Genomic DNA, 13,469 nt, shown 5'->3' with positions numbered 1-13,469 from the left:
ATATTAGTGGATCAAGGTATTTTATCTATGTCTTAGAACGTGCACGGGCTTTACATTTTCAGAAATGCAACCGTCATTCATCAATGAACATTTGCATTAAATTCTCCTCTATCCCTTGAACATTCCCACTATCTCAATATCCAAAAAGACTAGTTCAGCTCTCATGGCCAAGCAGACATTTTCTTACCTCGATCAAGCATATGAAGAGTTGTTTGATAATGTTGTTCGTCCTCGAAAGAATCTTCATGCATTGATTAGCCACCTTTATCCACCTTCCTATATTCAAGTCGTGGAAGTTTTTGCAAACTATCAACCTTTAGATTACGAACCTATTGTCCACAATTCTTTAACTCAAATTTTTGCAAACATGGATATTGGAAGTTCTTCCCCTGACCCAAAACCTTCTGCGTGAGATGAGGCTGCAGCTTCTTCTTTTTCTTCTGGGGCTTCTGGTTGGAGAAGCTGGCCAGAACCTGAGGAGTCCGAGTTAAGAGAGTGAATCAACCATCATTTCATCGAATTTGTTGATCCTTTAACTTTTCCTCCCTTTGCTCGGAGTTCAGTGGTTTACCCATATGTACCTATTGACCGCCGACGCCATCTGGAAGACAACTTACTCGTAGCATGGTACACATCTTCCATGCCTACGAAGATAGTACAAGTTGTCCGTCGTCCAGAAGAAGCTCAAGGGTATAGCCCGTCATTCTTAGCCCAGAAGGCAAAACTTTGCTCTTCTAACTGGCTTGATATTGTCAACAACCCCCAATCTCCTCCTTCTTTCGACATGGAAGCTCTTGCACCACCTCTTCTGCAAAACCCCTACTGGATGGAGGAATTGAGAAATACTCTCTTTGAGGACCAGTTTCTCCCCTCCTATCACCCTCCATCTCTACCTACTAAATATCAGCAACAGCAAGCCTAACTTTTACTTGTGGCCTTTTCTCACTTACCCTTCAATGTTCTTGAGGATGATGTTCACCTCAAGAACTTTTGATGGGCTTGTGATGTTATGACCCGGGGTCATATCCTTAACCCCATTGCCCAAGCAGAACTTCAGATGTTTTTAGACCAACTCTCGCTGCTTCTTCATTGGCATCACATTTCTGTGGCCACCACTCAATCTTTGAACCAAATTTCAGCCCGTCGAATTCATACCTGGTATGAAGCAAAGAGCCTCATCGACGAATTTGACGATTTCAAGAATAAAGACTCTGCATACTGGGATGATTTGGACATGGATGAGATGGAACAAGGGTTGAAAGAAACAGAGTTTGAAATAAAGGCCGAAAAACTTTTTTTATCAAGTAAGAGCATATCAACTTCAACAGTCTAGCCTGAAGAAGATAGAAGATAGAATAAAAAAGGAATAGAGGTTCATTGATCATAGTTGGAACAAGTTCCATGACCTTGTCATTTATTCTATTTCTTATTTTTATAAACTTGAATATGTCGCCAAGGAAGGCTTCTGATGCAATTGCTTGCTTTTGTCTAAATAAAGCCAAGATGTTTTTTTTATTATTTGGCATGGTTTGATTTTACCTCATTTGTCTAAAACAAACAAACTTAGGGCTTCGAATTCAACGATTTCATTCTTCGAAACTGGATTCAATCATACCCAATGAAATACTAGAAACCCAATTTGAACTTTTCCAACATATAGAGTGTAATTGACAACTTTTGCCTTAGGTTTCCTTTCAGAATCAGAGTTTCGAATTCACCAATTTTGCCCTTCGAAACTTGGTTTGATCATATCCAATTTCCCAACATATGGTTAATACAAGTAGTTTTAAATCAACTAATTTTGCTTCGAACAAACAGTCTATATTTTCCAAAATATGAAAACCTGTTTTAAGGGCTGCACTTTTTATTCTAAAAAAAAAGTGATTCCTTCTATATACTATCAAGCCAACTATTGGTTTGAAACTTAGAACAAACAATTTCTAATCGTAAGGTATTTCAAATTTTGCTTCGAAGAATTTTTACTCTTATTAAAAGACCTAAAAACAGGTCTTTAATCCTTTTGAAGTAAACAAATACATGAGCATTCCTGCACCCTTAGGTGTAAAATGTGCTTCGAAGTCGACTTCCTGAGTTCGAAGCCGTTTGTTATTTGATTTTGGCGCCAAAACATGGCTTCGAAGCCAAATATTTCATTTCGAAGTTGACATCAATATTTGAGATACGTTTCCCTTCATAACTATCAATATCGAGAGAAACTTTTCGCATCCGTACCTTTCACATCCGTACCTTTAGTACTTCTTTATGAATTTCGCCTACATAAAATGATTAGGTATATTTTTCAGACACAAAGGTTTAAAGACCCTTTTTCTTTTGTGCTTTGAATTCACCCATTTGCCTAACACACAAACCCTTCATCTCTACCGACCCTCTCTTTCTTGCTGCTCATTACCAATGGAGTCTTTTTCTTTGAAAGTACCAACTGGCGAACGTATAAGCCCAACAATGGCTTTAAAAAGATGTATTGAGAAAAAAATTGCTAAATTTAAAGTTGATAGATCGAGTGCCATAGACGGACGCCTCTTTGTTCCTCGCTATAGCGAAAAACAAGAATATGTCCTAGGTCCTATCTTTCGAGAGTTTCCTGCCCAACTTCCTGCTTTGTACCCTCGCTTGGAGGACCATTTTCTTCTCTATGAAGGGGGGCTTGACTGGAGAAATTGGAGAATGAACCAACCTCATCGTTGCTGGCCAACATTGAGGGCTGAGTGGGAGGAATGGTATGATAGGGTCGTGCTTGCAAAAGAATGGGACCTACAAGAGCTCTGTATTCTCGACGCCCTTCGTCTTTCCAGGCTTATCATTCCTGAATACCTTTTTTTGATTCCTGCTGCTCTTTGCTTCTAGAATATAGCCTTTAACTTTTTTCAGTTTCGGTGTGGTGTGATGGGCCCCACCGTTCTTGATATCTGTCATCTCTCAGGGCTTTCACCACTCGATACTCCTTTTACACTCAGCTATCCAAACCTTTCGGTTAAATTTTCTCTTCCACCTTTGAATTCTTCTTTCAGTGACTTTGTAAAGGCTAAAAATAAAAATGAGGGCCTTGTGAGTGATCGAGAACTCTTCTCCTTTATTTTATATTGGTTGTGTAAATTTTTCTTTTGTACATCGTCTCAACGAATCATGTTTGAGTTTGCCCCACTTGCAAAGGCTCTTGTTTTGAAGAAACGAATAGCCTTGGCCCCTTATCTTTTAGGCCATATCTATAGAACCTGCTCCCAATTTTGTGAAAGACCTCTTGATATCAACCAAGGAGTCCCCTCTGGGTGCTTCAACTCTGGCTCTTTGCATACTTCACTAATCTGCATCCTAAGTGCTTGAAGTTCTTAGTTCAAGACCCTAGCACTTATGGAGAAAAGCATGCTAGAATTGCCCTTTATCCTGCTTCTTTTGCCTACTATCTTACCTTTTTTCATCAGCTTCCTGTTTCCTCAGCTGCCACTTTCTTTTACCCCTTCGATGCCAATAAAGGACCAACTTGGCTAAAAACATTCTTAGCTGATAGAGAGTGTTCCATCCCATCGCATAAAGATATGTGGGCTTCTATTTTGTTGCCGAGGAAACTTTTTATTGGTACTTTAAACCCTCGAGCTTATAAATGCATATCTGAGGTATACTGCCTCTCCCAATTTGCCAAGCAATTTGGGCTTACCCAATGAATTCCCATTCCACTCTGCAGTCTCTCGAATATCCATCTCACAGCCAGAGACCTAAGAGTGTCCAAATCTAAACTAGATGAGGCAACATTTAAACTGTTGAAAAACTTGAGTGAGTTTAAATTTACTCCATTCTTCCCCTCTGGCTCAGCTTTAAAAAGATTTCAAAATTGGTGGACAGTTAATATGGAGGTGTATCTAGCAATACATCCTCATGATTTACTAATAGGGCTAAGTGTGCCTTCTAAGACTAAACTAAAAGAAACTAGGACCATCCCCTCTCCTTCTACAGCTACCAAGACTACTCTTGCAGTCTCACTCCCTCCTTCCAGAGTTACTAAAGCTGCTTCGAAAAAGGGTATGTATTTTTAAGTTTCTTTTCTTTCAGTATTTTCTGTTTGTTTTCTTCATATTCATACTACTTGGTGTAGGGTCTCCACAAGAAGAATCTCCCAAGAGAGCTGAAGCCCTGGCTATTCTTAAGGATAAACATCAGTAGAAAAAGAAAAGAAAACTAGTACTCACTCTTGAGGAGTCTGAGTCCCAGATTGAAGAGAAAGAGACAGAGAAAGAGTTGGAAATACCACTGCAGAGAAAAAAGAGAAAGAAGATAACCGTCTCTCTTTCTGACTTGGTCGAAGATCTTGCTTATGAGGCAGGTGTCAAAGCAGTAGAGACGGAACACTCTAAAGAAATAATTGTTTTCCAGAGGGTTGAAAAAAAGCGACAGCAGCAACTACTAAGGGATGAAACAGCTGCTGCTGGTACAATCCAAAGAAAAACTGCAAGAAGGCAACACACTGCTGAGCATTATTCCCTTCGTAGTTCTCCTATCATTGCCATCACCTCTGAAACCAGTAATTTCCTTTCGTGTCTCCACTTTCCTACCTCAAATTCTTGATACTGAGACTTAACATTTTTTTTGTATTTATTCTTTTGCAGCAACAACTACTTTGCCTTCTCCTTCAATAAGGATTCTTTCAGTTCCATCTGAAGTTAAACAACCTCAAAATGTGGAGCCAATTCAAACAATACTCCCACTCCCTGGTCCTATGTTTTTCATACCTTTCTTGAGGCAAAATATTCCTGCATCCCTATCCTTTGGCTTGACTCCATACTTTCTTCACCTATATTTCAACTCTACTCAATTTGCTCTCCTTTTAAGCCTTGTTGTTCCTTCTTCTTCTGAGGAAATTCCAACTATCACTTCAGTTATTACTTCATCTCCAGTGATAGCTGATTCCCGTAGAGAAGACACTGGTGGCTCACCAATTCCTTGTCCATTATCTCTACCTAGCTCCAGTCCCTCTTCTCTTGACCTACTGGTAGCTAAGACTATAAATACAGGTAGGGATACTTCATCTTTTCATCCTATCCCTATGCAGCCATCTCTTCCTCATATCAGCACCCTTTCTGTGCCAACCATGTCAACAAAAGAAGTGGATATTTTTGAAGCTAGGCTAGCTAGCCTTTTTGACGTGTCTTCCACCACTTCAACAGCTAACAATGAAACTGAGCCATTAGTCCTAGTTGATTCTCTCTTAGAAATCTTTGAGAGCTCTTCCTCCTCCAGTAGAACTTTCTTGCCTTCATTGGACTTGGACAATTGTTTGGAATTGCTAATATCCTTCTCGAGGATCCCCTTCGAAGCTTTACAAGGCCTATCATCAAGAATGGCTTCCTCCAATGCTGCAAAGTTGTTGAGCAATCTAGCATGACCATTTCAAGTCATTTATCTCGAGCGGCAGCCACCATTGACTTTTATATCAACATCTGCCATGTTGCCAAGGCTGCAGAAGAGAAATTGCTAAGAGACCAGAGTTTTGTTTCCAAAATACATGCTGAAGTGTTAGAACTGAAAGAGCAACATTCTTCTGTCTCCCAATTTCGAGCTCAACTATTGGAGAAGAAAGCTCAGCTTGAAGAAGAGTTATCAGCAGTCAACCAAGCTTTAGATCGAACTGCCACCAAGCTGCAAATCACTAATCAAGAGCTGGCTGATCGAAAGCAGGAGATGGCTACAGTCATTCAATTGTTCCCATCTTTTACGAGTAGAGAGTCTATTGTAAAAGAACAACTGAAACATTGTACTGACTTTTGGGCCAATCTATGGCTACATGTATTCAACTCATTATGAAATAAAATCTGTTTGACTTGTTTATTTTGATGATTTATTTAATTATGTTTTAATTTATTTGAAAGAGAAAAATAGAAGTCAAAATTTATTTTGATGATTTATTTAATTATATTTTAATCAAAATTTATTTTGATGATTTATTTGAAAGAGAAAAATATAATCAAAATTTATTTTGATGATTTATTTGAAAGAGAAAAATAGAATCAAAATTTATTTTGTCCCATTATTTCTCACTTAAACCCATATCCTAAATGTTGTTAGAATGTATTTAATATTTGATTAAATTAGGAGTTCAAACAGCCCAAAACAAAGGTTCAAATAGCCTAGCATAGCAGCAGGCCAAAAGGTTCAAAAGGGTTCAAATGGAAGATATTCAAATTAGTAATGATGGAAGTACAATGGCTATAAAGGTTCAAAAGGCCAAAAGGTTCAAAAGGTTCAAGTGGAAGATATTCAAATTTGTAATGATGGAGTGGAAGATATTCAAATTGGTAATGATGGAAGTACAACGGCTATAAACGGCTATAAATTCAAATGACTACAACGGCTATAAACGGCTATAAATTCAAATGACTACAACGGCTATAAACGGCTATAAATTCAAATGAATACAACGGCTATAAACGACTATAATTTTCATTATATATACTAAAGCCTCTAATGTAAACAAGTTACAAAAAAACTTGAAAATATTCTTTAATCTATAATCACTCACATCAATTTCCAAAAATTATACTCTGAGCCTTATAGCATTAAGCTCATCTTTCCTATGTGAGATTTACAGAAAAGTCAAAACTTCATTTTATATATCTATCTTTGAGAGACATTTATTGTAAGCTTTCTTTGAAAGTAAAAATATCATTTCATCTTGTAAAAGTGTTGCAAACACTGTGTTCTTGAAATCTTGAGAGTGATTGTAAATCACCTAAGATTTGCAAGGGTTTGGGCTTGTGAAGTCTATGTAAAATCCGTGGAGGATTGCTCCATTTTGTAAAGAGGTTGCTAACACTCCTGTGAAACTAGAAGATAGTGGAAAATCTCAAGTGAAGCTTGAGGAGTAGATGTAGGCTTAGTTGAAGCCGAACCACTATAAATTTGTTTGTCTCCTCTTCCCTAATCTCTTTACTTTCCTACTACTGCTATAGCTATCTAATATTCATGTGTTAATCATTTGATTTACCCTGTATGTTAGTTATACTTCATTGTTATTTTGCTTGATCATTTACTGCTAAGTTCATCATTGTGTTTGTTAATAATTTGTTATACTAGTAGTTAATTTTATTGGGGTATTATTAATCTTTTTGGGTAACAAAATCCTAATTTATCGTTTGAGTGTTTTCATGTTCTTTTCATTTAGCACTTATTTTATTCCTTGTTTTTCCCACACGGTTGGATAATAAGGCTTCAAATATCTGCTATTAATCTTCTTGGGATGTACATATCCATTCAATTTTTTCAAATGATATGCTCCCAAAGGCAATACTCTATGAACTTGATATGGTCCTTCCCAGTTAGGTGACCATTTGCCAAACTTGTGGCTTTTAATCTCTATTGGGAGTATTGTCTTCCATACCAAATCAATTTCATCAAAGCTAATGTGCTTGACCTTCTTATTATAGTTTTTGGCTGCTTTCTTTTTTTAGAAAAGAATGTTATTTAATGCCAAAATTCTAGCTTCATCCAAACTTTCTAATTCCAAGCACATACTCTGATGGTACTGCTCAAGATTTAACTGATCCTGGCATCTCACCCTCAAGGACTTAACATTAATTTCCAAAGGTAGCACTGCATCATGGCCATATACTAAAGCATAAGGTGTGATTCCTATACTTGACCTTGGAAAAGTCCTATAAGCCCATAATACATCCAATAGCAAGTTATGTCAATCCCTGGGATTGTCTTCCATAACTTTCTGTATTCCTTTCTTCAAAGACTTATTGGATGATTCTGCCTTACCATTGGCTTGTGCATAATAGGGGGTAGAATTAACAAGACTAATTCTAAACTCTGCCACAAAAGATTTAATCATTTTCTCATAATATATAGTCCCATTATCAACAGTTATAGTCTGTGGGATGCCAAATATGTGGATCAGATCTTTAATTAATCCAATAACTTCGATCTGGTCTACAGCCTTATATGGTTTAGCTTCGACCCACTTAGTGAAGTAATCTGTGGCCACTAAGATAAAACAATGATGCTTCGAAGAGGGTGGATGTATTTTCCCTATTATATCCATAGCTCATCCTCTAAACGGCCAAGGTTTCACAACCGCATGCAGATCAGTTATGGGTACATGTCTTATTGTGCCATGCTTTTGGCATGCCTGACAGCTCTAGCATATTCTATGCAATATTTAAGGATGGTTGGCCAATAGTAAGAATGTCTTTGAAACAGCCATCTCATCTTTACACTAGGCTGATGAGCACCACAGATGCCTTCGTGAACCTCAGCCATGGCTGTCAATGCTTCCTTTGGACCTAAACATTCCAATAATAACCTATCTGCCCCCCTTTTGTAGAGAGCATTACCATACATTATGTATTGCATAGATTGCAATTTGATTTTTTTTTCTGGCTTTCGAAGATGGGCCAACTAGATACTACATTATTGGATGCCCCCAATCTTGTTCTTGTAAGTCATTATGATTGACTTCTAAGACCATATTCTTTCTATTCAAAGGTAGTATTATCTTTTGATATGTTGTTTGGCTTATGTTCTTTTGAGTGTTATCCATTCTCTTGAAATTTGAAGCTTTTTGAGCCACTAGTTAACCACCAATTGAGAATCTCCAAATATATCAACTGCATGAGCTTTTAATCCAATAAGTATTTCCAGTCCCATTATTAAAGCTTCATATTCAGCTTGATTATTGGAACAAATAATTTCATCCATTCTGAAACCATATGTGGTTTCTACCCCTTGTGGTGACTTAATCACCACACCAATTCCAGTTAGACCATTGGCTTTTGATCCATCGAACCACATTTGCCATGGTTTAACACTAACCATACCAAGTTCCATTATCTCTTGGCTTTCTGTTTGACATGGATGGTCTACCAATAAATTAGCTAAAACTTGTTCTTTTACTATCTTTTGGGGAACATATTCTAGATGAAATTCTGATAAAGCTAGTATCTATTTGCCAATTATTCCTCTCAACATAGGTCTAGATAGCATATGTTTAACCAAATCTGTGGTTGCAATTATCAAGACAGTTGTAGGCAAAAGATAGTAGCTTAATTTCATTGCAGCAAAATACAATACAAGGCACAGCTTTTCCACAGCTAAATATTTACATTCACAAGAATTTAGAAACCAACTAAGGTAATAAACTGCTTGTTCTTTTCCTTCTTCATTGTCTTGGGCTAAAAAAACTCCCAGCGAATCTTCTGCTGCAGCTATATACAATTTCAAGGGCTTATCACCCTTTGGTGACATCAACACTGGAGGGTTGGCCAAGTAGGCTTTGATTCCTTCGAAAGCAGTTTGATGCTCTGCTGTCCACACAAATTCCTTTTCATCTCTCAACCTTAATAAGGAAGAAAATACTTTAGTTTTCCCTGCAGTATTAGAAATAAATCTTCGAAGAAAATTAACCTGCTCAAGGAATTTTTGTAATTCTTTCTTACTTAAGGGAGGTCTGACTTCAATGATAGCTTTGGCTTTGTTCTGATCAATCTGTATTCCCTTCTTGTGTACTACATAGCCCAAGAAGTTTCCAACTGATACGCCAAAAACACATTTGAGAGGATTAAGTTTCAACTTGAACTTTCTCATTCTTTCAAAAGTTGCTTCCAAGTAAGACGAATGTGTTCTCCATGGATTGGGACTTCACTACAATGTCATCGATGTAACACTCTAAATATCTTCCAATGAGATCATGAAAGATAGTGTTTATAGCCCTTTGGTATGTAGCTGTGACAACCCTCGCCACTGATAACTGCTAAACTATGATTGAACATAATAAGTAACTAGTTAGACTAAAATTCTGAACTGATTGTGTGTGTATGTTGTTTTAGTGCATTTCTATCTGTTAGTCATTGAATGATCTGTTCATGTTTTTAAGTTTCAAACTGTAAATTGAAGGCCTTATCGGCGGCCGAATCAGAAATTGATTGGTATTTCATGCTAATTAGAATTTATATGATTTTATGGTTGGTTTAATTAAAATTTGATTTGGAACAATTAAATTAGATTAATAATGTTAAATTACATTAGTTGCATTATTTACCTTTTTGCCACATTAGTGGGCCACGTCATTAGACCTCCTGAGACTTGAATTTGTATCATTTTGTTACATTATTCTCCATCTTCTTGGCCATAGCCGTAGGAGAGAGAGTGAGAGAGTAGGAGAAAACTTAGCTCATCAAGAACTTGGCTTAGAGACTTAGAAGATTTGAGGAACTCATTGCATATTTGAGCTCCTAGACTTGAAATTGAAGACCTAAGGTAGGAGAATCATCTTCTTGAACTTGAATTCTAGTTGTATCTTGCATGGTCCATGAAACATTAGTGATCTAAGTCTAGAATTGGTTTTAAATTGTTGAATTGAAGCTTGAATCGTGTATGCATGTACACATTGGTGAGTTTTGAGGTTGTTTTCATGGAGATTCTTACATGCATGTCTATATCCTAGCTATGGTCCATGAATTCATCATGTTTTTTAGTGAATTGACTCATTTGATCAAGTATTTGAAGCCTTGATTTCAATTGAACACTTGCATGTCACATATACATTATGTTCATGAAGTTTTGTTTGGATTTGTGTTTAATTGAACTACCTTTGGGTTTTGATTTTGCAAATTGATCTTTGAAACATGTCATATTATGTGTTTTAAAGTGTTTTCCAGAAAATTGGCCCAAAGGAATCGAATTTGATGCTTTAAATGTTGAATTTGAGCTTAGAGGTTCAATCTGAAAATTCTAGATTTTGGACCCACGCTCGAGCGTAGGACTTCATGCTCGAGCGTACCCTCTGAGACGTGCACTTCCGCTCGAGTGTGCACCCAGAAGTTCTTGTGTTTTACAATCCGCTCGAGCGAGAGAATGCACGCTCGAGTGAGGACTTGTGTCTCACGCTCGAGCGGAGGTCGAGCGCCCATCGAGCGTGATTTTTGTGCATCCAGTACTTTTGTTTGAGTTTTCAGTCCGCTCGAGCGGGGAAATTTACGCTCGAGCAGAGCTCCTTTGTCTGCATGTCCGCTCGAGCGTAGAAAGTCACGTTCGAGCGTGGACCCCTGTTTCAGCAAGTTTTGAAAAGTGTTTTAAAGTGCATCTTTGCATCCTCATTCCACCCTAGGCATTCCTAGGCCATGTTTAAGGCATCTTAATGAGGTTATTGATGTAGAACCACACCGAGTCAAGATAAGGACTAAGTCATTGATTCCCAAGTGTGTAACTTAGTGTGTATTCATTCTGTAACTGTGTACGGTTGGCATCCGAGGACGCTCACTAGCAGCTATTAGCCCAGTGCTCTGTGAGTAACAATGTTGTAAAGATATGTTCAATCATGAATAATTTCTGAATAATCAACTGTACTGCTTTCTGAAATGATATTTCTTACTCGATGAACGTTTGTCCTATTTGTGAACTGTATTCGTGGCATCCATAGCAATTTACCGTTACTGTACTGTTACTACTACTGTCACAGAGATCTCTGTCGGTTCCCATGTTTGGAACCACTACTGTTTACTGTTATGATAGCCATCAACTGACTGTTCGGTCTATTAAGACCTACTGTACTGTTTTGCTATTGGATGTACAACATATAATTGCTATGGTTTCTACATAACTGATATGACTGCTTATTGACTGAAATGACATTCATTCTTAACCTCTTTGCATAACTGTTATTCACTAGGCTTTAGCTCACTGTTTATATATATATATATATATATAGGTGTCCAGGCACCGGATTGGAGCTAGGAGCGTTGGGTTAAACTCCCTCTTTGTCTAGCCAACCAATGTGCCTCACTACGAGGTCCCAAGTGCTACCAAGTCAGGGCTGTTTTGGGATGTTTTAGATTTCCCCTTTTGCCTCTATTCTGTAATAAATGTTAAGACTTGCACTGTACTGTCATGGTAGGGATTTGGTTCCTAACCTGAATGTCTGTATATGTTGTATGTATATATGTTTTACTTATGAATGTGAATATGTTCGGAAAAGTCTTTTTGGCATACAGACTGTCACAGCTCATTGGACATCTTTTATTACTATTTTGGCTTCCGTCAGACCCTTACTCTATATTACTGTCATTACTGTCAAGCAGGCCTTCGGTAATCACAGATTACTAGCCGGTTGCGATGCTAAACCCAAACCCGCCCTATGGGTTTAGCATCGCAACCGGCCAGTAATCCGTGATTACCGAAGGCCTGCTTAACAGTAAAGACAGTAATACAGAGTACAGGGGCTGGCGGAAGCCAAACAGTAAATAAAAAGATGTCCAATGAGCTGTGAAAATCTAAATACAAAAAGACTTTTATGAATAAGCCACATTCATAACCAAAACATATGTACATACATCATATACACAAACATCCAGGTTAGGGACCAAGTCTCTTCACCATAACTGTATAGCCAAAACTTATTCAGTTGGTACAAAACAGAGACAAAAGGGTGAATCTGAAACACCCCAAAACAGCCTTAGCTTGAACGGACTCGGAACCTTAAAATGAGGCGCGATGGTTTGCTTGACAAAACAAGAGCTTAACTTGATGCTCCTAGCTTCGGTTCGGTGCCTGGACACCTACATATAAATATAAACAGTGAGCTAAAGCCCAGTGAATAACATATGTGTAAAGGGGTTAAGAATGAATGTCCTTTCATTAATTAAAACAGTCATTTGTATCAGTAAATCAGTTATTCAATCAGTGGCTTATATTTCATGCCATATCAGTCATTTAGAATTCATAACAGTCATACGTGGTACGTCCAATAGCAAAACAGTACAGTAGGTCTTAATAGACCGAACAGTCAGTTGATGGCCATCATAACAGTAAACAGTAGTAGTTCTAAACATTGGAACTGACAGAGATCTCTGTAACAGAAACAGTAACAGTAAGTTGCTATGGATGCCACGAGTACAGTTCATAAAACAGGACAAACATTCATTCAGTAAACGATGTTACTTTAGAAAGCGGTACAGTCGATCTTTACAACATTGTTACTCACAGAGCACTGGGCTAAAGACAGGCTAGTTAACGTCCTCGGGTGCCAACCCTATACAGTTACAGAACGAACACACACTAAGTTACACACTTGGGATTAATAACTTAGCCCCTTAACTTGACTCGGTGTGGTTCTATAACATTATCCTCATTAAGATGCCTTAAACTTGGCCTAAGAATGCCTAGGATGGAATGAGGATGCAAAAATGTGCTTTAAAACACTTTTCAAAATTTGCTAAAAACAGGGGTCTCGATCGAGCGTGGCTTTCTTCGCTCAAGCGAGCTTACAAAAACAGAGGGGTTGCTCGAGCGTAGACTCCTTTTCTTGAACGGTCTATAAAAATGCAAAAAGTACTGGTTGTTGAAATTCTCTGCTCGATGCTCGCTCGAGCGTGAGACACAGTCCTTCGCTCGAGCGCAGGTCTCGTCGCTCGAGCGTGCTTCTGCGTCCACAAAAACGTGACAACTTGCAATCTACGCTCAAG

The sequence above is a fragment of the Camellia sinensis genome, chromosome 9, assembly GCF_055761805.1.
Source record: "Camellia sinensis isolate YWXY chromosome 9, ASM5576180v1, whole genome shotgun sequence".
In the NCBI taxonomy this organism is placed as follows: domain Eukaryota; kingdom Viridiplantae; phylum Streptophyta; class Magnoliopsida; order Ericales; family Theaceae; genus Camellia; species Camellia sinensis.
This window is presented reverse-complemented; position numbering follows the sequence as displayed.